Source organism: Apodemus sylvaticus, chromosome 5, assembly GCF_947179515.1.
Source record: "Apodemus sylvaticus chromosome 5, mApoSyl1.1, whole genome shotgun sequence".
Taxonomy (NCBI): domain Eukaryota; kingdom Metazoa; phylum Chordata; class Mammalia; order Rodentia; family Muridae; genus Apodemus; species Apodemus sylvaticus.
Window position 1 is genome coordinate 122,135,228 of NC_067476.1, and position 25,925 is coordinate 122,161,152.

Sequence of the window (25,925 nt, forward strand, 5' to 3'; positions counted from 1 at the left end):
GAAACAGATGCAGGGAGCCACAGCCAAACATGAGATGTAGCTTGGAAAGTTCTGTGGAAGAGTTTGGGGAAGATTTGAGGCACCCAGAATAGATAAGAAGTCCACAGGAGGACCAATAGAGTATACTTACCTGGACTCTTGAGGACTCCCAGAGACTGAACCACCAGCCAAAGAGCATGCATTGGCTGGACCTAGGCCATCCACACATGTAGCAAATGTGTAGTGTGGATTACATGTGGGTCCCACAACTGAAACAATGATCTGTCCCTGACTCTGTTGCCTGTCTGTGGATCCTATTCTCCTGACTGGGCTGCCTAGTCTAACCTCAGTGACAAAGGATGTGCCTAGTCCTGCAGTGACTTCCAAGGTGGGTTGGTACGCCAGGATTCCTCCCCATTCTCATGGGAGAAAGGGAGGGGAAATGGGGGAAGACGGTTATGAGGAGGAACTTGAAGGAGAGGGGGGCATGAAACAGAATGTAAAATAAGTAAATAAATTAAATAAATAAATAAATAAATAAATAAGGAAAAAGATCATCTACTTGGATATAAATAAGATTTATTTAGTTCTACACAGACTGTCATGATACAAGCAGGATTTTGAGCCAAGGTTTTCTTCTGGTCCTCTTTACCTGAGAATCCTCCTTCTTAGGCAACTCCAGGCCTGGAGGATAGACTCCTCCAGCACAAGCAAGTTGGAGCATAAAATGAATCACCTTAATCAACATATGTACTACTTTACTTAGAACTAAAAGTGATGTTAATAATTTGTGTCATATTCTGTCTGCTAGAAGTTAGGCATTAGATACAGCCTGTTCTTGAAAAGAGAAAAGAACATAAAGGGATAGTTTCCAGAAGGTGGGAATCAGCCCTAAGTGCTACCTAGCATAATTCTGAGCATAGAGTTAAACCAAATACTTAAAGCAATGTTTCTTAGCCTTCCTAATGCTGACCCTTTAATATAGTTTTGCATGCTGTGGTGACCTACAACCATAAAATTATTTTCATTGCTATATTATAACTGTAATTTTCTACTGATATAAATCGTACTATAAATATTTGCTGTTCAATGGTCTTAAGCAAACCCTGTGAAAGGTCCATTTGACCCAACAGAGGTTGTGATTCACAGATTGAGAACCAGCGACTTAGAAGAAAAAGATGAGAGAGGATTGCAGGAGGACGAGGAGAAAGAGAAGGAGGAGGAGAGGGAAGAGAAGGAAGGAAGAGGAGGAGGAGGAGGAGTAAACAAGAGCAGAGGAGGATCCTTTACCCTGAAAGAAGAGAAAACCCTTTTCACTATCCTGAGAGAAATAACAGGATTTAAGTATGAAATGATAATTTTTTTTTTTTAGAAAAAATGTATATAGAGTACATTACCTGCCTTTGGTTCCCAGCTTTATTTGTGAGGAGTTGGAGCCTTTAGAAGGCAAGGCTTAGCTGAAGGAAATAGTCATTAAGGATGTTAGATCCTTTCCACTGTATACTTCTGCAAACATTCCATGGCAATTTACCAATCTAACTATGGACTGAGATGTCCAGCTATGGGAAAAAATAAGTCTTCATTCCTTACATTGTTTTGGTCAATTTAGATGTTTGATCACAATGATGAAAACCTTACATAACTAGGCCCACATATATGGTTAAGGGATTGAAGCCTAACTTATATGAAGCAATATATTTCCCTGTGCTGGAAAGTAGGAATCAAGTGATTCAGATTATGTTATGGTATGGAGGGAGTCAAACATGAAAACCATGATACATGGAAGATGGAATGATAGCCATCAGGAAAGGATTTGCTTGCTCATTTTGACTAAGAAAGACAAAAGAATTTTTGACCATGGACAATGCATAAGGACCTTCTTTTCCTAGAGTGGATGGGATGAGAAGAGGAACTCATGCTAGGTAACTGATGCTAGTGATTGGATTATAAAAGAAAATATTTCTGCAATTTAAATGCTCTGTGGTTATGGTTTTATTTAATGTGGGGCCGCCAACAATCATTGTGCCTAATAAAAGCTAATAAAAACATCTCATATCACCAGAAGTTGTGATCAGTAAATATTAATTTTTTTTAAAAAATACCTTTTTAGCATTCAAATAAAGTCAACAAATTATTTGATTTAAACATCAGAGCAGCAATGAGAATTGAGCAACAAGTTTAAAAAATTCTATCTATGCAAAAAAATCAGTTTCAGAATATTCCAGAAGTAATTTCCATGAAGTCTTCTGTATATGATACCTGGTACATCTGGTGTCTCACTGGGACGTCAGGCCAATGGAGATTTGTAAAGAAAGTGAATCTCTGACTTCATAATGTTAGTGTGAATCTAATAGGAAAAAAAAAAAGTGAAGGGATCACAAAGTAAAGTAAAGGGAAAACAATCGCCCACTATCACTTGTGAGCACAGATGCAGAAGACTTTAAACAATATTAACAAACAAAAATAAATAATGTGTGAAGAAATCTATTTTATGAGCAACACATGTTCATTTCATGGCTAAAAGCCTGATTCAATATTCAAAACTAGATAAATATAATCTCCTGTATGAACAGTCCCAAACCATTCACTTAACAAATATCAGTATTTGTAAAAATATTTTCAACCATCCAAGGAGAGCTTAAGATGGCAAAAATACACATGTAATATATTTTATACTTAGCTTTATATTTAATAAAATATGATTTTTCCCAAAGAATGAGAAAAAGCCAAAAATGTTGCCACTTCAACATAGCACTTGAAGCCCTGTATGTCTAGATGACAAAAGGCACATAGAAGAAATAAACAAAAAGAAAAGTAATACAATGTCATCAGAAGTAAAACACTTTATAATTGCAAATGATAGAATTATCTATGTAGAAAGCTCCAAGAAATTCACAGCCTCATACTCACAGAACACTTGAGTTCAGTGAGATTCTAAGATACAAGCTAGCTATACAAAATTCTTTTGCATTTTAATGTCACAGTGAACATCAGGACAACCAAATTAAATATAATATTATTTATAAATACTCAACATTTTAAATATTCAGATATAACTAAAAAAAGATACTCATAAATCTATGCATCATTGGTAAAAAGAAATAAAAGATGTGGATAAGTGGAAAGAAATAACAATTGGTAGCTGCTACTTGGTAATTGCTATGCAGGTATAGTGCAATTGCTATGGAAATCAAAATGTATGTCTTGAAAATCAAAATATATGTCTTTGTGAGAGAAGCAAGATTTTTGTAGAGCTTCTATGGCAGATGAAAGGAACTAAATTTGGATAGTTTGTATAGGGATATTTGTAAATTCCTTACATCTTCATGCAAGTCTACATTTAACTCAGAATAAAACCTTTCTTTTTTTAAACTGGGATAGGGGAAGTTAATACACACAAAATTATGGCCAGTATACTTATCAACTATGAAGTCCCAAGTCTTGCCAACCCAAGAATGTCAGAACTACCCCCAGTCCTCGAAATGAAGTTAAGTCATGCAGAACCAGAGTTTGTGTGTGTGTGTGTGTGTGTGTGTGTGTGTGTGTGTGTGTGTTGTTTGTTTCTTTGTTTGAGGACAATTATTTTTCCTTTGGTTTTCATCTCTATCAATCATTACAAATCACAGAATCTGGAAATTACTAACAGAAATTACACATCATTAATACTTCATCATCAGCCATCACCCACCAATAGACCCTGTAGAGACTGTTACTAAGATCCATTATTTTCCTCGATTCAGTAGCTATGAGTACATCATAGGTATATGAGTCATCACATTTTTCTCTTTTGGGGTATATTAGAAAGTCCTTTACAAAAGATTTTTTATTCAGTAGCCAGGGAACAACTATTACTATCAAACCTATTATTAGTTCTCATTAGATTGCTAGTATTAGTTTGTTAGTATTAGGGTTTTAGTTATCAGCAAATAACAGCTTGTCTTGTGTGAGGAGGCAATGTTTAGAAAGGTATGATTTGACACTTATTTGTTCAGATAAATGGGCTTCTTTTTAACATTTAATTTAATATCCTAAATGAAAACTGATTTCAACTTAATATTTTTTCTAAAAGAGAAATACAAGGGAGATTTAAGAACATATGATAGAAATAGCCAGTTATTTTATCTAACAAAAGTGCATATATCTAATGCTTGACTCTTTAGTTTTAAATCTCTCATGTTTTTCCTATAAGTTCATGCTGTTTCTGTCCAGAGGCAATAGTGAACCATTTACTACCACCAGGTCAAGTTTATTTTCATTTCTATTTATATTTCATATAATTTATAATTCAGCATCCTTTCAAGATAAATAATAGGAGCATATTAATTAGATCATAGTAACGAACCTCAAAACTTAGGAAAATTTATTTTAAAATAAGACCACAGAATGTATGTGCAACATTATGTAGCTGACATATAGGAAACACAAATGAAAGGGGATAGAATAGGTCTGAAGCCAAGTCTTGTAGCCCTTAGTAATTTTACAACCTTTATAAAGTCTTTTTCCAGCTTCCTTTGTGTGATGGTTAACCTTGTCGTCTTGGTTATTCTGGTGGTCGGGGAGCACAGGAGATAGGCAGAACACACCTCTGGGTATTTCCGGCAAATGCTAGCAAAGAGGTGAAGGCCTTTGGTGAAGCAGACAGCTCCATCCCATAGTCTTCAGGCACAAATAGGATAGAGGAACAAAGAAACAAGAGAAAGCACCAACCAATGCAGGAATTGTTTCCTTACTGCCTCTTGGTCTCCAGTGAGGAACTCTGTCCTAAGGAGCCTCTCAGCCATGATGGAAAAACCCATGAGCTAAAAGAGATAATTTCTTCCTAAAGTTGTTTGTGTCATGAATTCTATATCAGTCAAAGGACCTGACACATTATGAATTGGCTTTATTTCTTCTTTTCCTGTTCTTATACTTCTTGGTTTAAGATTCATAAAGTGGAGCTGGAGAGATAGCTCAGCAGTATAAAGCACTTCTTGCTATTTCAGAAGACCCAGCTCCAATTCCCTGCACCTACATGACAGCCCATACCACTCCAATCATGGGGGATCCAATGACTGATTCTGGCCATGAAGTGTTCTGCATATACTGCACCTGGTGTAGAAACATGCAGGCAGGCAGAACACCCAATACACATTTTTTTTTAATTTAGAAAGATATTGAGAATTGTTTCTTGGGTATTCAAATCTTTCATGCTCATGGATTGGCAGGATTAATATAGTTAAAATGGCCATATTCCCAAAGGCAATCTACAGATTCAATGCAATCCCCATAAAAATCCCAACCCAGTTCTTCATAAAGCTAGAAAGAGCAATGCTCAAATTCATCTGGAATAACAAAAAACCCAGGATAGCTAAAACTATTCTCAACAGTAAAAGAACTTCAGGGGGATTCAGTATCCCAGAACTCAAACTTTACTACAGAGCAATAGTGATAAAAACTGCATGGTATTGGTACAATGTCAGGTAAGCCGATCAATGGAATAGGATTGAAGACCCAGAAATGATCCCACACACCTATGGTCACTTGATCTTTGACAAAGAAACTGAAAGCATCCAGAGTAAAAAGGATAGTCTCTTCAACAAATGGTGCTGGTTCAATTGGAAGTCAGCATGCAGAAGAATGCACATCGATCCATTCTTATCTCCTTGTACTAAGCTCAACTCCAAGTGGATCAAGGACCTCCACATAAAACCTGACACACTGATACTAATAGAAAAGAAACTGGGGAAGACCCTTGCGGACATGGGCACAGGGGAAAAGTTCCTGAATAGAACACCAATAGCTTATGCTCTAAGATCAAGAATTGACAAATGGGACCTCATAAAACTACAAAGTTTCTGTAAGGCAAAGGACACTGTAAAGGACAAAATGTCAACCAACAGATTGGGAAAGGATCTTCACCAACCCTAAATCTGACAGAAGGCTAATATCTAATATATACAGAGAATTCAAGAAGGTAGAACCTAGAGAACCAAATAACCCCATTAAAAAGTGGGGTACTGAACTAAACAAGATTTCTCACATTAAGAACTTCGGAGGGTTGAGAAACACCTTAAGAATTCGTTGTTTTTAATAGATGAATAGTATTCCATAGTGTAAATATACTACATTTTCTGTCTCCATTCCTCCATTGAGGAACATCTGGGTTCTTTCCAGTTTCTGGCTATTATAAATAAGGCTGCTATAAATGATGCCCAAGAAGGAAGGAGAGGCCCCTAGTCCTGGAAAGTCTCAATCCAGCAGTGTAGGGGAATACCAGGACAGGGAAGCAAGAAAGGGTTGTTTGGGAAACAGGGGGAGGGAAGAGGGCTTATGGGACTTTCAGGGAGGGATCCACGAAAGGGGAAATCATTTGAAATGAAAATAAAGAATATATCTAATCAAAAAAATAAAACAAAAAAGAAAGATATTGTATGAAATAAATTAGTTAATTTGAAAGTATGAAATACATAATCATTAAAATATCAAGAAACTAAAGCTTCTGAAATGGTTCTGTCTAAAGGTGTTTACTCTAGATCATGCCTGAGTCCCTGCCTTTCTCTAGCTGCTGTCTAAAGACTCTTGGTTGTAAATCTCAATAAAACCTTTACAAAGCAATTTGGTAGAAAAATGTTTTAGCTAACTGCCTTCTGCACTGATATGTGGAGTATTTAATTCCTTTTGCTGGTTCTCCCTCATTTTATAAAGAGGTTGAATACCCAAACGTCTGCTTCTAGTTGGTTCTTCAAGCAGAACACAGTTGACTTTCATGGAGTGATCAATTTAACTCCTGGGCATACTAAAATGAATTTTTTAAAACTACACTGAAATAATAAGAAAGAAAGAGAGGGTAGGGGACTGTTTGGGGAAAGAGAGCTTTGTTTTCACCCATTTCCTGAGAATAATTTAAGTGTCCTTCACGAGCATTGTTCAATTGATTTGAGATTGTATAGCTTTCCCTGCTGCAAACTGTTTTACCCAACTGACAAAATCAAATTCCTAGTGATTAATCCAGCAGGAATTATAGCATTGGTCTGATACAAAGTTTGTGAAAACAGAATGTAGAATGGTATTTAGACAAACTATTATGCACTTACTACAAGAAATGTGTTTGGGAAAATCAAGTTGAAAGAACACGGTAATAGAAATTAAGGAAGTGGAATCTACAGATAAAATTTTTCTTTGCCTTGGGAACAGCTACAGACATGTCTTAGACTGTACATTTCTTGTTCTAGTTAGAGAAGTCATCAAGTCATCAACCCATAGTTACTGAAATGGCCAAATGTATCCGAGAGTTTTCAAAGGAATGATAACACCGAACATTTCACAAAGGTGAGTGATAATGGAATGTCAGAAAATGACCATACCTGAAAACACATCAGAACTGCGTGTTTCAACACTGGAGCAGCATCTTATTCTGACACATCTCTGTTCTTCATTGTGCATCCTTTTGAGTACCAATGCTCCTCCAGAGACACACAAAAAAGAAAGTCTCTTCTAAGACAGAATTGATTCTGCTTCTTTTTACAGGTACCTTCATCCACACAAAACAAGCTGTCATCTGTTCTATGTGCTAGCCTTCCCAGAATTTCTTTCCATTCCTTACTCACATCTTATATAAGGATATAAAAACATAGTCACTATAATTTTAACTACATGAAGCTATTGTCATTTAAAAAAAGAAGTAAAGACGTATATTAAAGCAGAATAAAGAAGCTAGGGATGATTTGTTTCCTCTATTTTCTACACGGTTTCTAAGTCTGTAAAATTGCTTTAGTAACAACAAAATGAAGATATAAAACTTAAAACGACAATGGTATTTCTTCTCTGAAAAAAAGTCTAAGGAAAAAGAGAAGAAAAATAATTTTGTAAATTTGAGCATCATAGGATGGCATCTGATACTCTGTCTCCTTGGCAACTTCATTAATCAAAAGCCAAGGGAGGCATGGAACAGAGCAAGACCACTGTGCTAGGTGACAAGGTCATAGAAGTGAAACCAAGGCTTATAACTCAATCTAGCAATCAATTTACTACACTTGGTCATCCTGACAGCTTAAAATATAATGTATAATAACAGCATAGCAGTTCCTCTAATTTCCTTCGCCTTTCCCATTGCTATTTCTATTTAAATTGCCTTTGTGTTTTCTTTCATTGATAACAAGAAAGTCTATATTTTCAATAGTTTTGTTTTTATTTCATTATCAAAATCAAATTTTGAGTTGTGGTTTGTTCATTTGTATTTCTTAGAAAAGATGTCTAAGGGGTATCTTTTTTGTGTCCTCGCTAGAAAAATCAGTGGGAAGAATACCAAGGAGAACTTCAGAGTTGAACATCATGAGTTTCTAAGTAGAAGGAAACTATTGAACATTCTACAAAGATCGGTTCCAAAACCATCTGTGTTTGACTGACAGAGAGGTTATTATGAAACCAAAGGTCAAGAATGTCAAGTAATAACAAAACATTACTTTAAACATCATTTGTTCTGATTTACAGACCAGCCTCACCTAGATCTTTTACTGATACATTCCCCTTGAGGAGATAGGCAAACATAACAGCCTAAAATGGAAACAAGGCACACAGTGAAACTTCTGGTATCTTGCTTAGTAATACTGCACATTGAATCTCCCAGGAGGACTGGATGCCATTGGTGACATGATAACTACTCTGTGACCCTTTTCTTTTCAGGTTCACTTCCTCTGGCTTCCCTTCTAGTACCTTTCTACAGTTACTTCTCTTTTTGTTATTGTTTTGTTTTGTTTTTTGAGACAGGGTTTCTCTGTATAGTCCTGACTATCAGCAGTTACTTCTTAAACAAGCAGCTGGCACACATGTTTATCTTTGTTGTTGTTTTGGGGGAGCATACAGAGTAGATCTGTAGATCTATGATAAGTCCCTCAAATGCATACATATACCCAGAATCATAAGACATGTTGTGATGGCTTGCATATATTTGGCACAGGGAGTGGCACTGTTGGTGTAGGTTGTCACTGTGAGTGTGGGCTTTAACACCCTCATCCTAACTGCCTAGAAGCAAGTATTCTGCCAGTAGCCTTCAAATGAAGATGTAGAACTCTCAGCTACTCCTGTACTATGCCAACCTGGATGCTGCCATGTTCCAGCCTTGATGATAATGGACTGAACTGCTAAACCTGTAAACAACTCTTATAAGGACAACATTTAATTGTCCTTAAGAGTTTCCTGGGTCATGGTGTCTCTTCAAAGCAGTAAAACCTGAAACCCTCACTAAGGTACACATAGAAGTAATGCAGAAGCTAATTGGAAATCAAATATGTCATCAGTTCTTAGGCAGGGCAGGGCAGCATCTAGCCATAATGCAAGCTCTACTAGTATTAGACAGAAACAAACCATTTGGGGGTGAATTGATCACATCCTTTCTTACAGCCTCAGATATTCCATACCTGCCTTACAGGTATGTCTTCCTCCTTGATGAAGAAATGGTGTTACTTAGCAATTTAGATGAAAGACATATTTAGTGTATCAAAGCAATTAGGTGGTCTGAATAAAAATGGCCTCCATAGTTTCACAGGGAGTGGCATTATTGCATGCCATGTTAGATAAGGTGTGTTCCTGCTACCTGCTAATCTGGATATAGAACTATCACCACCATGTTTGCCTGTGTAATGTCATGTTTCTTGCCATAATAATAATGGACTAAGCCTCTGAAGTGTAAGCCAGGCCCAATTAAATGTTTTCCTTTATAGGATTTGCGTTGGTCATGGTGTTTTTCAACAGCACTAAAAATCTAACTAAGGCAGTCAGTATAGGAAAGTCTATATACCCCAGAAGGCAAAGAGAGCTATGAACCATGCTGTAGCAACTAGTGATTCATAATCTTTTCTGAAATTTTCCATTGAGCATCTAGGTTTGGAGGGAAAATGAGCCCATTTGCTATTAAAAGTCACTTTACTAAATCAGTACCCGGACATTACTAAAATCACCCAATCCTTCCTAGAGAAGGAAGACTAATTAACCAATCAGTGTTCCAAAATGTGCCACCTTTCTGCTTTGGGAATTATCTCACTGACAACAGGGTTTAGGGGCTTGAATATAATTTCATTAAAGACTTGCAAGGATGGGAGTTATAGATTAATATCCTAAAAGACACCACTCATAAATGATAACTTAAAAGCCTTTTCTCCTATATGACAGGACATTGAACAATCAGATTAGTAGCTACCAGCCTAAAGGATGATACTAAAAGGCTCAGAGGTGAGTTTAGGACAGCAGAGTGCCCATATATCATATAGAAACTCAGAACAATGGGTCTCACTTATCTCTTAGAGAAGTGTCTGGGTACAACCACTTGTCTGACCATCCTGATGGGCACCGACCCAACATCATGGCAAGAGTGACCAATTCTACTGCCTCCAGCAGTGTTTTCCCTTCTGTTCCAGGTTGCTATTACATATCAAGTACCGGAAGGTGGCAATGAGTGGCAGATGTTGGGTAATAAAGGCCAGTCCTCTTATGGCACATGACAAGTTAAGCTTCAGAGAACCCACAAAGTAAGTCCTTGCACACTGTACCTTTGTTTGGCTTCTGCACTTCATTCTTCTTATCTGTCTTTCCAACATCCTCACCAGTTACTCCTAAAAATACTCAGCTTCTGTCCCCAGGGTCTAATTCAGAAAGACCTGACATTCTAACCCACAGTGACTTTTAGTTTTGAATCTCAAAGATTCCACTTGTTCCTCTTCTGTCCCATGAACTCCATTGGCATCTGCCCCACACTGATTTTACTTATGCCTTAATGTTCCCAGTTCAATCCACAGCCTGTGTACTAATTCCTGGGGATGCTGTATCAGCAAACCTCAGACTTCTGAAATATTACCAAGTCCATGTCTACTGTTTTAGCTATTTCTGTTCTTATCTATTGCTGTCAAGTTCCATGCAAATGTGAAGCTGCCACATCATGCTGTTCCTGCAAAACAAATGGTCCTCCTATAGCCTCACAAATGACTGAACAGTCTTCTTCATAATTGCAATAATTCTACTACCAATGGTGATAGCTATTATGTAGAATACTTACCAACTGTGGTCTTCTGGTGGGAAGAATTTATAGTCATCTCACTTAAGTCTTTAAGGTAGGAATCATTAACCTAAATATACTTTGGAAAAATGAGACAGGAGTCAGTTAACTCCCTGAACATCACACTAACTACCCTCTGAGGTAGACTACAGCTAGTGTAGCGATCTGATACACCTAATGCCCAAAATGGCTCTAAGCCCACTGTTAATGCTGCTTTCTACAGGGAAGAGTGGGATGAACTCCCTTGCCTTCGTTGGAGGTGGGTGACAGAGCTGAGGTAACTTTCCCTAGGATATAAAAGCCCCTTATGTCATGCTCTCTCTTTTCTTTGATTCCATGCAGGCCCTCCATTTCATGCTGCCCCGCTTGTTCTTGCTTTAGCAGCCTGGAACACAGACTGCTGATTTCCTATCCTGATGAGCTTGTTCTATCTCCCACTTTTGCACAAATTACTTTGCTCCATGATGTAGTTCCAACTGCCATTCTTCCCATTATCCCTCCTTTTTTTCTGAGATTCTAAAATAGAGCACACACACAAAAGCACTTATGAGCAATGTAGAATTGACAAAAGCCAAGCATTTTAGCAACTTGTACAGGAAACAATGTAGTAAGTTTCTTTAGCTCTTCCTCCTTGAACTCCATTCATACTCACTTTCCAGATGGCCACTATTCCTTCTTCCTACACAATTACTTGAGTTCTTTCCTGTCTTTCATGTGTGTGCCAAGGCCAACCTGAAGCTGACTTGTACAACAGACATTTATCAAAGGCATTTTTCAAAAGAACTAGTCTTTCCAAGCAAATGAACTTCCTGAATCTGCTGCTAAGATGATAAGCACTTTTTCTTATGTGACAAATATAAGGTTAAGGAGAGCTATCAGCACTGGTTAGAAAGAGCAACTGTTTGTGCCATGGTTCTAGCCCCTAGGAAATGCACACGGGGGGGGGGGGGGGAGGGGTATGTGTATTCATGAAGCCAAAAGAAAAGGAACTGCCATCTTTTGCAGTGCTCCACTGAATTAAAAAGAATTTTAAAATGCAAAAATTGTAGCCACATGGATATGTTTATGCTGGAAAAATATCAAATCGTTATTTCACATATAAGCATATACATCTACAAATGCCCAGCCATGCAATGGTACTACTTACAAGCTAGCTGTAGGCTTTAATGTAGTTCAAAAAATTGTTTGGCTGAAGGTTGTCCTCAATATTAAAGAATATTTCGGAGAACGTCATGAATTCAATACTAATTATCAAATTTTAATGAATATTTTATCTTAAAGTCTCATCTATATCATAAATGAATGACTTTTTCACCTGCACATTTCTTGGACTTCATGTCGTTTCCTTTAAATAATGATTTGCAAATCTAAATGTAAGATTCTCTCAAATGTGAAGACTCTTCCCTATTTAACCTCATATGCAATAGTTCCTAAATTAAAAAAAAAAAAAAAAGGCTAGCACAGTGACTCACCCATTTTAATGCTACGACAATTTAATACAGTTCCTCATGTTGCAGTAAAATTATTTTCATTCCTACTAAAAAACTGTAATTTTGCTACTGTTGTGAACCACAATGTAAATATCTGATAATTCTGATGGTCTTAGGAAGTCCCCAAAAGAGTCACAGGCCACAGATTGAGAATCGCTTGGCTAGGCCAATCCTTATTTAAGCATATCCCTAATGAGTGCAATAATTAACACATGAAAATATTTATTTATATATAGTACACATATATGCAAAGAGCATACATATTAAGATAGTACATGTATGTATGTATGCACATAACCATATGTATAGAAAGAAAGAATGACAATAAGGGAAATTAAACAATCTGGCTGAATAAGAGGAGAGGGAAATTTAAACGGATCAATTGTTTGCAAAAGTGTCTCTAAGCAATGAATCAATCTGTCCAATTATTGCTTTTATTTAATTCTGTAAACAAAGAAACTTGAAACTCTCCAGTAAGTAGAGTGTCATGCTGTGTACTGCATATGTTTGCAGAATCAAATCAATTTTGAATTAAGAAAATAGTCTACAGCGTATGACCCCAGACTGGATGATAATCTATAGCATAAAATATTTAGATACCTGAATAAAAAGAACTGCATGAAAACAAAGCAGTTGTAAATTAATCCACTCCAATGTAACTCATCTTAAAAGACTGGAGCACACTTAAGCTTGTAAAACCAAAGACAAAGCTTCTCAGATGTATAATATGGTAAATGGACTTCAAAAATAGGTGACACTGGTTCCTTTTCTCCTGTATCCTCATGCCTCAGATCAAGATATTGAGCCTAATTTCTTTTTCTTTAAATCTGAGTCAGTAACTTTCTTGGCCAATACAACATGGAACAAGTGGGATTCTGGAATTCTGATGTGGTCTTTTGGAGAGTCTTCTTTATCTTATGTGTGTTGTAATGTATGTATGTAACCCCAGAAAGAAGCCAATTACAGTTTTCCTGGTCTGTAGTCTGTATGATGTCAACCCCACTGCAACCATCAACTTCTGGCCATGGGAATGAATCCAACAGGATACTGGGCCCAAGCATTGTTAGTTCACTGATTAAGCCCGTTTACTGACATGGGCAGAGACTATGAGTAGTCAAAAGCTCTGCCTATAGTGGTCATATGCAGCGTTTGATGGATCAAGTTAAAAAAAAAAAAAGGCAGTAGGCTAGTGGGGAAAGCAGCAACCTGTGGCACCTTCTACATATCTCTGATAGACCTTGGGTATCTTGACTCTTAGTTCTTTATATGTCCTAGCTCTTCTATAGGCGAAGTGTTGGCTGTAGCTTTCATTTCAGGTGCAGGTAAACCTAAGTGTCAGGATTACTGTTGTAACTAGCCACTGTTATATCATTGTGTAGGACTAGGATGTCTAGGTTCTTCAAACCTTTGTACCTGGGATATAGTTCTTGGCCCTGTATATATGTGACCTTGGCTATACAGATTTTAGATATTCTTCTGATAACAAGTACCTTAAGCTTCCCTTCTCTGGATTCTTTCAGATGTCTGTCTTTCTTTAGCCTTAACTCCCCTCCATCTTTTATCATCTCTTCTGTGCTGGCTGCTCTTGAATTGTTTGAATGCTACTGCTTCAGCTGTCAAGCAATAAACTACCATGCTGCTACCACAGTCTGGACTGATGACTGTTCAGGTGTCCCTGCCACTACCATCATTGCTAATTACTGCCTTTGATATTTATTTACTTATATTACTACCTTACAAAAATAGAATAGACTGCTGGTTACAAGACTGTGGGATTGGAGCAGTATAGGGAAAGGATGGGTGCCCTTGGTCAGTAGACATAGTACTTACAAGATATAAATTTCATTCCTTTTATATGGCAAAGTAGCCATAGACAGTAATACATAGGCCTTGTTTAGTGTTTTGTCAACTTGATGTAAGCTAGAGTTATCTGGGAAAAAGAATTTCAATTGAGAAAATTCCCCCATCAGAATTCCAGTAGGCAAGTTTGTAACTGCATCTTCTTTACTGATGGATAATGTCGGGGGCTGGCTCACTGTAAGCAGTGATACCCCTGGACAAATGTTTCTGGATGGTGTAAGAAAGCAGGCTGAGTACACATGGAGAGCAAACCAGTGAATAGTGTTCCCAGGCATACTCTGCTTCAGTTACTGTCTCCAGGTTCCTTTCCTGACATCACTCAATGAGAGAATGTAACCTGAAATTTTTTAAGATGAATTAAATAGTTTGTTCTCCAAATTGGTCTTTGTCACAGTGTTTTACCACAGCTATATAAACCAATAATGAAGACACTGTGTTATATAGTTCAAAATAACTAAACCAAGATTTTAAGTTTTCTTATTAACATAGAGAAGTAACATTTAAAGTGAAATATACACATCAACCCCACTGTGCTGAATAGTTTTGTGTCAATTTGACACAAGCTAGAGTTATATGAAAATGAGAAATCTCAGTTGAAAAAAATCCCTCCAAAAGATCCAGCTCTAGGGCATTTTCATAATTGTTGATTGATGGGGAAGAGCCAAATCACTGTGAGTGCTGCCATTCCTGGGCTGGTTCCTGGGTTTTATAAGAAAGCAGGCTGAACAAATTGGGAAAGGATCTTTGCCAACCCTATATCTCACAGAGGACTAATAACCAAAATGTATATGAAACTCAAGAAATTAAACATCAAAAAATCCAAGTAAAACAACTAAAAAAATGGTGGAACAGAGCTCAACAGAGAATTCTCAACAGAGGAATCTTGAATGGCTGAAAAACACTTAAAGAAATGTTCAAAGTCCTTAGTCATCAGGGAAATGAAAATCAAAACAACCCTGAGATTTCATTTTACCTCGGTTAGAATGGCCAAGATCAAAAACTCAAATGATAACACATGCTGGCAAGGATGTAGAGAAAGAGTAACACTCCTTCATTGCTGGTGGGAGTGCAAACTTGCACATCCATGTTGGAAATCAATTTGGCAGTTTCTCAGAAAACTGGAAATAGTTCTGTCTAAAGACACAGCTATACCACTCCTAGGCATATACCCAAAAGATGCTCCACAAAAGACACTTTCTCAACTATGTCTGTAACAGCGTAATTAGTAATAGCCAGAAACTGCAAATAACTAGATGTCCCTCAACTGAAGAATGGATAAAGAAAATGTGCTACAACTACACAATGAAATACTCTTCAGCTATTAAAAATAAATACATCCTGGATTTTTCTGTCAAATGAATGGATGTTCAGAATATTATCCTGAGTGAGGAAACCCAGACACAAAGACATGCATGGCAGGTACTCACTTATCAGTGGATATTAGCCATAAGATACAAGATACCCATGCTACAGTCCACAGACCCAGAGAAATTAAACAAGATGGAAGCCCCAAGTGAGGATGCTCAAATCTCACTTATAAGGAGGAATAAAATAATTGTAAGAGGCAGAAAGAAGGAGGGAACTCAGTGGGAGAGAGGATGGGGAGGAGAATGGGGGGATTTGGGGTTGGGTGTGGGGAAGGACAGGAGGGATGGCCAGATGACCCTGAGAATGTATGTCAGTCTGCATCTGACGGCGGCAGGAAAGTAGGTGGCATCTTCAGGAAGAGACAGAGACTTAGGATATGGGAGGTACCCAAGTATCAATAGGGGTGTCATTAGCTGTGACTCACAGAATTGAGGCTATGAAATGTGAAGAGGCCACCTTCTGTAACCAGGCAGGAACACCACTGGAGCAATATGGACACAAACCTACTCCAAAAACTTTTGACCAAAAACGTATCCTGTCTACAAGGAAATCAGGAACAAAGATGGAACAGAGACTGAGGAAAGGCCAACCAATAATTGGCCGAACTTGAGACCCATCTTAAGCACCCATCCCTGGCACTATTAATAATACTATATTATAACTGCAGACATGAGTATGGCTCTATCTAGCAGCTGACGCAGACAGTAAATGGAGCTTGGGCATGCCTATGGATGAATAGGAGGAAAGATTATGATCCCTATGGGGATAGAAACTCCATAGGAGCCGGGCACGGTGGTGGTGCAGGCCTTTTTGTTGTTGTTGTTGTTGTTGTTGTTGTTGTTGTTGTTAATGATGATGTTGTTACTATTTATTCCACCTTCTTGAGTCTTCTCTTCCCCATCTACTTCGTATTTAAACAATTAAAGCATTCCTCTCACAATGGCTTCTTTCTTTTTTCTTTTTTCTAAGTTCTTTGTTTACATTCCAAAAGCTTTCCCCTTTCCTGTTCCCCCCCTCCATATGTCCCATAGGCCCTCTTCTCTCCACCTATTCTCCAATAACCCCCTCCCATTTCTCTGTCCTGGAACTCCCCTAGAATGCTGCATCAAGCCTATCCAGGACCAGGGCCCTCTTCTTACTTCTTCATGGGAGTCATTTGGTAATCCCAGCTCTTGGGAGGCAGAGGCAGACAGATTTCTGAGTTCGAGGCCAGCCTGGCCTACAGAGTGAGTTCCAGGACAGCCAGGGCTACACAGAGAAACCCTGTCCTGAAAAAAACCAAAGAAAGAAAGAAAGAAAGAAAGAAAGAAAGAAAGAAAGAAAGAAAGAAAGAAAGAAAGAAAGAAAGAAAGAAAGAAAGAAAGAAAGAAAGAAAGAAAGAAGGAAGGAAGGAAGGAAGGAAGGAAGGAAGGAAGGAAGGAAGGAAGGAAGGAAGGAAGGGGAGAGGGAGAGAGAGGGAGGGAAAGAGGGAGAGAAAGAGAGAGGGGGGAGGGAGGGAGGGAGGGAGGGAGGAAGAAAGGGAGAGAAAGAGAGAGGGAGGGAGGGAGGGAGGAAGAGAGAGAGAGAGAGAGAGAGAGAGAGAGAGAGAGAGAGAAAGAAAGAAAGAAAGAAAGAAAGAAAGAAAGAAAGAAAGAAAGAAAGAAAGAAAGAAAGAAAGAAAGAAAGAAAGAAGGAAAGAAAGAAAGAAAGCACACAGGAAAACAAAGAGAGCCTACTAACCTGTACCCTTAGTACTCTCAGGGACTGAAGCACCAATCAAAGAACCTGGACTTAGGTTTCCCTGCACATAGGTAGCAGATGTGCAGCTTGGTCTTCTTATGAGTCTTGAAAAACTGGAACGGGGACTATCCCAAATGTTGTTGCCTGTAGATGGGATATGTTCTTCTAGGTGGGCTCCCTTGTCTGTCCTAAGCAGGAGAAGGTGCACCTAGCCTCATAGAAACTTGATGTGCCAGGATAGGGAGATACTCAAGAGTCCCAAATCATTCATATGAGAGAAGAAGAGGTGGAAGGATTGTGGAGGTTACGGGGAAGGAATAGTGAGCAGGATGTAATAATAATAATAATAATAATAATAATAATAATAATAATAAACAAAATAAATATATTCTTTTAAAAAGAAAGCAAGCAGGCTAGACAAGCGATGGGGAGCAATCCAGTAAACAGTACCCCTCCATGGTCCCTGAATCTCTCCTGCCTCCAGTTTCTGCCTGTTTGAGTTTCTCCTTTTATGGATTTTGAAATGGAACTGTGATTAAATTAAACCTTTTTGTTTCCAAGGTGCTTTGGTCATGATATTTCATCACAGCACTTGTATCCATAACTAGGACACTCAATTACTTGTATAAATTGAATACTTACTAGGTTTTATTTATTTAAATTATGTTAATATTTTTGTGTTTTCTAATCACATTAGAATTAAAATGCACATGATATGTATTCTTTTATTTTAGTATTTTTATTAGATATTTTCTTTATTTACATTTCAAATGTTATCAGGATGATATTTCCTATTTCCATCCATTTGCCCAAGAATTTCATGAATTCATTGTTTGTAATAGCTGATTAGTACTCCATTGTGTAAATGTACCACATTTTCTGTATTCATTCCTTTGTTGAAGGACATCTGGGTTCTTTCCAAGTTCTGGCTATTATAAATAAGGCTGCTATGAACGTAGGAAAGTATGTGTCCTTGTTTTTTTTTAAAGGTTTATTTATTTATTATATGTGAGTACACTGTAACTGTCTTCAGACACCAGAAGAAAGCATCAGATGTCTTTTCTCTTTTCGGATGGTTGTGAGCCACCATGTGGGTGCTAGGATTTGAACTCATGACCTTTTGGAAGAACAGTTAGTGCTCTTACCGACTGAGCCATCTCTCCAGCCCCGTGTCCTTGTTATATGTTGGAGCATCTTTTGGGTATATGCCCAGGAGTGGTATAGCTGGATCCTCAGGTAGTACTATCTCCAATTTTCTGAGGAACTGCCAAAATGATTTCCAGAGTGGTTGTACTAGCTTGCAATCCTACCAACAATGGAAGAGTTTTATTCTTTCTCCACATCCTTGCCAGCATCTGCTGCCACCTGAGATTTTGATCTCAGCCATTCTGACTGGTGTGAGGTGGAATGTCAGAGTTCTTGTGATTTGTGTTTCCCTGATGACTAAGGATGCTGAAAAAAAATTTTGGTGCTCCTCAGCCATTTGGTATTCCTCAGTTGAAAATTCTTTGTTTAGCTCTGTACTCCATTTTTAATAGAATTACTTAATTTTCTGAAGTCTAACTCCTTGAGTTCTTTGTATATTTTGGATGTTAGCCCTCTGTCAGATGTAAGATTGGTAAAGATCTTTTCCCAATCTGTTGGTTGCTGTTTTATCCTATTGACACTGTCCTTTGCCTTACAGAAGCTTTGCAGTTTTATGAGGTCCCATTTGTCTATTGTCAATCTTAGAGCATAAGCCACTGGTGTTTTGTTCCAGAAACTTTCTCCTGTGCCCATGTGTTCCAGGCTCTTCCCTACTTTCTCTTATATTAATTTTAGTGTATCTGGTTTTATGTTGAGGTCCTTGATCCATCTCATGTGTTCTTGGATTCGGTTGGCAAGAATTTTATCAAGTATTTTTGCATCAATGTTCATAAGGGAAATTGGTCTGAAGCTCTCTTTCTTTGTTTGGTCTTTGTGTGATTTAAATATAAGTATCCTGGGATTTTTGGTTGGGAAACTTTTAATGACTGCTGTTATTTCTTTAGGGGTTGTGGGACTGTTTATATGGTTTATCAGATCCTGATTTAACTTTGGCACCTGGTAACTGTCTAGAAAGTTGTCCAATTCATCTACATTTTCCAGTTTTGTTGAGTATAGGCTTTTGTAGTAGGATTTGATGATTGAATTTCCTGCATTTCTGTTGTTATTTCTCCCTTTATATTTCTGATTTTATTAATTTGGGTACTGTCTGTATGCCCTCTGGTTAGTCTAGCTAAGGGGTTTATCTATCTTGTTGATCTTTTCAAAGAACCAGCTTCTAGTTTTATTGATTCTTTGTATACTTCTTTTTGTTTCTACATCATTGATTTCAGGCCTGAGTTTGTTTTCTGCCATCTACTCCTCTTGGGTGTATTTGCTTCTTTATTTTCTTAAGCTTTCAGGTGTTCTGTCAAGCTGTTAGTGCGTGCTCTCTCCATTTTATTTTTGGAAGAACTTAGGGCTATGAGTTTTCCTCCTAGCACTGCTTTCATTGTGTCCCATAAGTTTTAGAATGATGTGTCTTCATTTTCATTAAATTCTAAAAAGGTTTTAATTTCCGTCTGTATTTCTTCCTTGACCAAGGATCATTGAATAGAGCATTGTTCAACTTCAATATGTATGTGGGTTTACCATTGTTTTTGATGTTATTGAAGACCAGCTTTAATCTGGTGATCTGATAGAATGCATGGAATTATTTCAATCTTCTTGTATCTGTTGAGGCCTTTTTTGTGACCAATTATATGGTCAGTTTTGGAGAAGGTACCATGAGGTGCTGAGAAGATATATTCTATTGTTTTAGAATGAAATGTAAATATCTTTTAATATCCATTTGGCTCATAACTTCTGTTAGTTTCACTGTGTCTCTGTTTAGTTTCTGTTTCCATGATCTGTCCATTGATGAGAGTGAGGTGTTGAAATCTCCCACTATTATTGTGTGAGGTACAATGTGTACTTTGAGTTTTATAGTAAAGTTTCTTTGATGAATGTAGGTGCCCTTGCATTTGGACCATAATTGTTCAGAATTGAGAGTTCATCTTGGTAGATTTTTCTTTTGACAGGTATGAAGTGTCCTTCCTTATCTTTTTTGAAAACTTTTGGTTGAAAGTCGATTTTATTCGATATTAGAATGGCTACTCCTGCTTTTTCGGGGTACCATTTGCTTTGAAAATTATTTTCCAGACTTGCTCTGAGGTAGTATCTGTCTTTGTCACAGGTGTGCTTTTCCTTTTAGCCGCAAAATTCTGGGTTCTGTTTACATATCCAGTCGGTTAGTCTATGTCTTTTTATTGGAGAATTTAGTACATTGATATTAAGAGATAGTTATTTTTGTTTTTAAAATTTAAAGGTGGAATGTTTGTGTAATCATCTTCTTTTGGGTATGTTGAAAGAAAATTAATTTCTTGCTTTTTCTAGGGTATAATTTTCCTTCTTGTGTTGGAGTTTTCCATCTATTATCCTTTGTAGGGCAGGATTTGTGGAAAGATAGTGTAAATTTCATTTTGTCATAGAATGACAAAGAATAGAATACAATAGAATAGAATACAAACAATAGAATAGAATACAAACAATAGAATTCAAACAATAGAATATCTGGGTTTCGCCATCTATAGTGGATATTTTTGCTGGGTATAGTAATCTGGTCTGGCATTTGTGTTCTCTTAGGTGGATCTGGTGGCTTTTAGAGTTTCTGGTGAGAAGTCTGGTGTAATTCTGATAGGTCCACTTTTATATGTTTTTTTTACCTTTTTACCTTACTGCTTTTAATATTCTTTCTTTGTTTAGTGCATTTGGTGATTTGATTATTATGTGATGGGAGGAATTTCTTTTTTGGTCCAGTCAATTTGGAGTTCTGTAGGCTTCTTGTATGTTCATGGGTGTCTCTTTCTTTAGGTTAGGGATGTTTTCTTCTATAATTTTGTTTAAAATATCTACTGGTCCTTTAAGTTGGGAATCTTTGCTTTCTTCTATGCCTAGTATCCTTAGGTTTGGTCTTCTCACTGGGTCCTAGATTTCCTGGATGTTTTGTGTTAGGAACTTTTTGCTTTTAGCATTTTCTTTGACTGTTGTGTCAATATTTCTATGATAACTTCTTTACCTGATATTCTCTCTTCTATCTGTATTCTGTTGGTGATCCTCGTGTCTGTGGCTCTTGATCTCTTTCCTAGGTTTTCTATCTCCAGGGTTATCTCCCTTTGTATTTTATTTATTGTTTCTATTACTATGTTTAGATGCTGGATGGTTTTGTTCAATTCTTTTACCTGTTTGGTTGTGTTTTCCTGTAATTCCTTAAGGGATTTTTATGTTTCCTCTTTAAGGGCTTCTACCTGTTTACCTGTGTTCTCCTATATTTTTGTAAGGGAGTTATTTATGTCCTTTTTAAAGTCCCCTATCATCATCATGAGATGTGATTTTAAATCCGAATCTTGCTTTTCCAGTGTGATGGTGTATCCAGGACTTTTTATGGTGGGAGAATTGGGTTCTGATGATGCCACGTAAGCTTGGTTTCTGTTGCTTATGTTCTTATGCTTGCGTCTGCACATTTGTTTAACTCTAGTTCTACTTGTCCTCACTGTCTGTGATTGTAGCCTGTCTCTCCTGTGATCTTGGTTGTAAAAGGACTCCTCAGAGTCCAGCTGTCTCTGTGATCCTGTGATTCTTGGATCCGGTGATCCTGAGATCCTGGGTATGTCAGAGCTCCAAGGAGTCAAGCTGCCTCTGAGATTCTAAAATCCTGGTGTGACCAAGCTTCTGAGATCCTGTGATTCTATGATGCTGGGTGTGTTAGAGCACCTGAGATTTGAGCTTCCTGTGGGTATTATGGGACTAGTTGTGGAGCTAGTGCCCAAGGTCTGCTCAGGGCACTAGCTCAGACTGGAAGGATCCCACAGCACTGACTGGGCTGGGGTTCCCGTGTCCCTGGATCCAGAGGGTCCCTGTTACTCCCAGTGTTGGGACAGATGTTATGGCCTCCTTACCTATGTGTGTTAGAGCACTAGGGAGTTGAGCTTCCTCTGAGTTTTTTCTGATATATATTCTTATCTTTACTTTTTGCTCTGGTGTAATATCATGGTTGCCATGTTGACTACATTAGGATTCTACTAAAAACTAAAGCCACTGGACACACCTTCATGCAATTTTTTAATAGTATTAAGGTGGGAAAATCCATGTTAAATCTGTGCTGTAGGCTCAACTCCAAGTGGATCAAGGACCTCCACATGAAACCAGAACCACTGAAACGAATAGAAAAGAAACTGGGGAGGAACATTGAAGACATGGGCACAGGGGACTATTTCCTCAACAGAACACCAATAACTTATGCTCTAAGATCAAGAATTGACAAATGGGACCTCATAAAATTACAAAGTTTCTGTAAGGCAAAGGATACTGTCAATCGGACAAAACGGTAACCAACAAATTGGGAAAATATCTTCACTAACCCTACATCTGACAGGGGGCTAATATCCAATATATACAAAGAACTCAAGAAGTTAGACTCCAGAGACCCAAATAACCCTATTATAAAATGGGGTACAGAGCTAAACAAAGAATTTTCACCTGCAGAAATTTGGATGGCTGAGAAGCACCTTAAGAAATGTTCAGCATCATTAGTCATTAGGGAAATGCGAATCAAAACAACCCTGAGATTCCACCTCATACCAGTCAGAATGGCTAAGATTAAAAACTCAGGAGACAGCAGGTGTAGGCGAGGATGTGGAGAAAAAGGAACACTCCTCCACTGCCAGTGGGAATGCAAGTTGGTACAACCACTCTGGAAATCAGTCTGGCAGTTCCTCAGAAAACTGGGCATGACACTTCTGGAGGACCTTGCTATACCACTCCTGGGCATATACCCAGAGGATTCCCTGGCATGCAATAAGAATGCATGTTCCATTATGTTCATAGCAACATTATTTATAGCAGCCAGAAGCTGGAAAGAACCCAAATGTCCCTCAATGGAGGAATGGATACAGAAAATGTGGTATAGTTACACAATGGAGTACTACACAGCAATTAAAAACAATGAATTCATGAAATTCTTAGGCAAGTGGTTGGATCTGGAAAATATCATCCTAAGTGAGGTAACCCAATCACAAAAGAACACACATGGAATGCAGTAACTGATAAGTGGATATTAGCCCAGAAGCTCTGAATACCCAAGACATAATTCACATATCAAATGATTCCCAAGAAGGAAGGAAAGGGCCCTTGTCATGGAAAGCCTTGATGCAGCATTGTAGGGGATTACCAAGACAGAGAAGTAGGATGGGGTTGATTGGAGAATGGGCAGAGGGAAGAGGGCTTATGGGACTTATGGGGAGGGAGGAAGCAGGAAAGGGAAAATCATTTGGAATGTAAACAATATAGAAAATTAGAGAGAGAGAGAGAGAGAGAGAGAGAGAGAGAGAGAGAGAGAGAGAGAGAGAGAGGAGAGGAGAGAAAGTTCCTAGTTTGGCCTAAATTAATTTTTTATTTAAAAAATGAAAAATAAATGATCAGAAGTCTCAAAAAGTGTGCTCTGATTACAACCTATTTTAAAATGCACCTGAAAAATAAGATTGACTGATGTATGGGTAGCAACATCAGATACATAGGTGATAGAACACAACAAAGTGCTCCTTGTAGAACTTAAAAGAAGGCATGTAGGTATTCTCGGGACAAGTTTTCATGTATATAAATATTAGAACAATAAAAACATAAATTAAATGTTATGTGTTTCTAAAAAAAATACTCAGAAAGATAGATAATTGCTACTTTCTTGAGTATTCTCCTAATAGGCAATAAAATTTACCCCAAATCTTTAAAAAAAAATCTGTGCTATAGCTTCTGTGCCAGCCCACATAAAAGAATATGGAAAAAGGAAAATTTCTCTTTTTGCTTCATTGCCCCTACTCTTGCTGGCAAGTTCATCTACTCTACTACTTCAGCACTCTTTTGTCTGTTCTAGAAATAAATTCTTTAGGACTGCAACACAGACTGAAGTTCAGCAGCTTTCAAGAAATCTTTTAGGACTGCACTGCCAAATTGAAACAGTTGAGACATTTAGCCTTATAGACTGAAGAACTACCAGATTCTTGATTTTTTTCATTGTGAGCTAGCCATAGATATGACATCCTATCAATTAGTCTAATAAATTAACTTTATAGATATATATAAAGTTTATAAACTAGATAAAACAGATAAATCATACAAACACATTATACATTCATTTCCTCAACTCATTCCTTTAAGAATGTGGACTAATATATCTGGAGTATACAGAGGAGACTTTGAGTTTATTTGCTTCATAGCTACAATTAGGCAACCTATGATTGGAGTAAAAAAGAAACTTTAAACATAGAATATACAATATCATGAGAAACTGATGAAATTTCAAAAATAAAAACCACTTTTCAAATATTTCTCTGTCAGTACTCAGATAAACACAGCTAAGGATGGACTTCCTGGATCTTTTAATATGTGATTAACACCATTGTTTCATTGTGTATGCAATACTTCCTAAACCCATTTTTTTTTTTTTGCCTTTACAGTTATCATGTACAGCGTCATTTTAAGGAGCTAGGGCTCTCTTCTGGAGGAAGTCTTAGAAACACTCTCTCATTCTCATGGGATATAATCAGGGGCTCAATAAAATTGTTGAGGATTCTCTATGAACAACTAAAAAGGCTTAAGTATCACCTTTAAGCCCAGCAAGCACTGTGCTGTGTAATATGGTCTTGCTATGAGTTGTTTCCATATTCCAGAGAAGGCCTTGAGGGACCTACTGATTTCTTATGGGTGGTGTGTTGATACAGAGATCAGACTAAATTAGCAGCCTCTATGATTGAGACCCACTCAGTGCCACGATGGAAAATAACCTCACTAATCAGAAAGTTGCCAAAATGAACTCATGAGTGTCTCTCTTTTTAAATAAGCATGGAACATTTAAAATAGAAACTAATAAAGATGGCGTGTTTCACCCTGATGTAAAATGAGTCTTGATAAAATAAGAATTAAATTAATTGGCTAAGATGGAAAATCATGGTGACAGTAGCTTTTGTTGCCTGTGGCACTTCTTGGCTCATTTGGGGGTGGGCTGCTGATAAATCAGGCTATCAACAGCTTTTCCCCCTTTGTTTGCAACTCTTCATTTTCTTATTCAGATTACAAAAAAATGGAAAGAACATAAGTCCACATTGCCACTCAGCTATCCACTAATGATGTAGCTTTAGGAAATTCATTTAGCTCCACTGAACTTGTTAGTTCTCTGTAAAACTGAAGTGATAAAATTAAATGATATAATATAAGGTGCTTTTCTGCCCTGCCACAGATATAGAAGGTGATTAAAAATGATTTATTTTCTCTCTGCTTTCTTCTTTTCCTTCCCTGTTGTCTAATGAACTCTCCTTCCCAGGCCTGCAGGACACAACATATTTTGAATATCACAAAAGATAAATACCATGCTTATAAGCCATAATCTG